We start from the raw sequence: 3051 nt of genomic DNA, 5'->3' as shown, positions 1-3051 counted from the left end.
CGGACGCTCCTTCGTCGAATCCGCCGGCCGCTCCGTTCTCAAGCCTGCCGCCTCTGCTCACTCAAGCCGGCCTCTGCTCTCTCTAGGCCGCGGCTCACTCAAGGCAGCGGTGTGTGACTTTTTGTCTCGTCGCTCCGGCCGGGACAAGGCATCAAAATATGGTAGGGCCGTAACATTTCCGTCACACGCTTGAGGTATTCGGCCAATCACAACACACTGGATAGCTGGCCAATCACAGCACACCTCGCTTTTCAGACCGATGAACTTTGTAAAAATTGACGCGTTTCAGAAAGGCGGGGGCATAGAGGAGAAACAATAATGTACAGTATGTGGAAATTAATGTGTTTTTTTAACCTTAAACCGCATAAACACATTTCATTACACCAAATACACAAAATAATGTTATTTTTAGCAACGTCATATGACCCCTTTAAATGACAAATATTACCCCATAATGTAATAGCCAAAATTTCACAACCCAAATTAAATCCTGATAGTTAAAATCAGGTTCCATCTTACATTGATTTCCATTAAATACCATATTTTACTTAACAAAATGAAAGTGAGATGAAACCCAGGAATGGTATTTAAGCAGGAATCTCTCTCATGTGACAGATCCAGGGCTTTAATGTGGCTGGGAAGGATTTCTCTTACGCCAGTGACTGTGCTAGTTTCTTCACTCCTGGTATCTGGATGGGGCTCGTCACATCTCTTCTCATGGTGCTGGTTCTCACTTACGGCCTGCACATGATCATGCAGCTGCGCACCATGGACCGCTTCGATGACCCCAAGGGTCCTGCCATCTCTGTTCCCCAGATGGAGTAAAAGACGCAGAGCCAGTTTCCTTTCTCGTCCTCACAGCACTAGTGTTTACTTTGGTTATTGATTGGATTATTCATTTCTTGTTATTACATGTCATCGGGGTGCTGTTGGATTTTTTTGTGATAATCATTCCTTTAATATGCATATTTATGGATGAATCTCAGGAATACATGTCCAGATCATATTAGAACAAAAAAGGAAATATATATTTTGCATAAAAAAGGATAATTTTTTTTGGATGGTTAAGATTTGTTTGCATTGTGGCATTATTGCATTATGTGCATTATGTGGCATTATGTGCATGCATTATGTGGCATTATTGTGGCATTACAGTAATTTAGCTCCCCTAAATTACTGTAATACAAAGCTTTTTAAATCAAGCGCATATGTTAGATGTAGTGCATAAATACTTTACTATTTAAATAACATTTCATCTTACAGTGTAAAACTTTAACCTTCTTTTTTATGCAAAATATAATTTCCTGAGCATGTCTTTGACAAGTTTTGTGAGATTCATTCTTGAGTCTTCTGTGGACTTTTTTTTTTTGCAGCTCTAGAACAACCTTATTGTATTTGCAAACTGAGGCACCATTTAATGTGAACTGTACACTTTACATTATAAATTAATGATATAAGGTAAATATCTATTAACAGACAGCTTAATGTTTCGTGTGCTATAACTGTAAATATGAAAAGATAATTTTTTTGCTGTGTATTAGATTAAATATTAAAATGTAATATTATTTATTGGTGGTGTGCATATATGTTTGCATTCAGTTTCTCTGCTGTTTCCCACATAGTTCTGTGGTCTGGTGTGTGTCCATAGATGTTTCTGTGTATTGTTGTGAGAACTGACATGGTTTTTTGACCACATAATATTGAAATTTCGACTTTGTTTTAAAGGAAAATATGTTGTGCGCTGTATTTAAATAGTAGAGAAAAAAAGAGTACCAGAAACATTCTCACATAATGTTTTTCTTTGTGTACTATTATTGTAGTGAATCATTTGCACAAATAGCTCTCATAAATAATGTTTTATGTTGATGGCCCATGGCTTATAAAAGGTGATCTGTTGTCATGTTTTGGAGATGCTCTTGAATGTGTATATTGTGCCAGTGTTTAATAAACTTAATTGAGACATAACCTTGTGGTACAAAATGTCATTCAACTTAATTATGTAGTTTTAGCTGTCAGTTTGTGGTTATGAATATGTGTATGGTCCAGGTTTCAAAACATTTGATAATATTTTAACCGGTCTCAGAGTCAGCACAGGACACTTGCGAAAGGCCAGAATTCAACACCTACAGTGAATAGACTCAGAACTGGCAGAGGGGTCAGAAATATTAATGTGCTACTTTATAATGGCCTGAATTTGCATACATACTCAATAGCCTTCACTTTTCAAAATAAAAAAAATAAAAAGTCAAGAAATTCAGCCTGAAGATACAGTCTCTTCTCATCCAATTTGATCTGTAAATTGTCCTTCTTTAAATCACAGTTTAGATTAAACTTTTACAGCTTTTTTGACAGCTATAATTAAGTTACATTGTGTTCATGTTGACATCATGTGCATAAATGCATAAAGATTATTTTCAGCTGAGAGAACTATATGCATGCATAGGGCAATCTACAGGATGAGCAGTGGCATGGAAAGAAAACACCATTTGCTTGGGCACTCTCCCACTCAGAATGGGTAACAAATTTCTATCTGGATATTTCAGATCGGTCGTGGGCCCTGTGTCTCACCTGGATGCCTGTTGACGGCAACATTGCTCAAAAAGTTGCCCCGTGTATCATCAGCCTAAAACTTCTTTCCTTAAGAGAGTTTGTTTTTTGCAACTAATGCCACGAAACCTGTTCTTGAATGCTTCTTACATGTGAAATGAAAACTTATTTACAATACAGAAAGACAGTTCTTAATGTATTAGACATTTTATTTGCAAGTCACGTTGAAGCTTCTATGCACAGAAAGCTAATAATTTGAGCGTCTATGAACAGTTCAAGTTAGTGCTTCTAAGCAAATAAAGACAATTAAGGTGTCTAAATTTAAGGTTTGTCTGCGAATGCAGTGGATGTATTATATTAGCTGTGGCAACTGTTCAGTCTTTGTGAGGTCCAACATGGTTTATTGGAGAGCGTTTTATAAAATCTTTTCAGAGGGTGCTAATGCCATGGGAGGTCCAGACCCTACTGTATATCTTTGGTCATACAAAGCTGGAGCAAAGTGTT

General features: G+C 37.1%; 1 pseudogene; it reads left to right on the top strand.

Annotated features, from left to right (window-relative positions):
* Positions 1-1965, top strand: part of LOC107704227 (V-type proton ATPase subunit S1-like) — an 8848-nt pseudogene extending 6883 nt beyond the window's left edge.
* The last annotated feature ends 1086 nt before the right edge of the window (positions 1966-3051 follow it).

This window comes from Sinocyclocheilus anshuiensis, unplaced genomic scaffold (assembly GCF_001515605.1).
Source record: "Sinocyclocheilus anshuiensis isolate Anshui unplaced genomic scaffold, SAMN03320099.WGS_v1.1 scaffold1878, whole genome shotgun sequence".
NCBI classification, from domain to species: Eukaryota; Metazoa; Chordata; class Actinopteri; order Cypriniformes; family Cyprinidae; genus Sinocyclocheilus; species Sinocyclocheilus anshuiensis.
The sequence above is the reverse complement of the archived record's forward strand: the minus strand, read 5'-3'. Positions and strand labels throughout refer to the sequence as shown.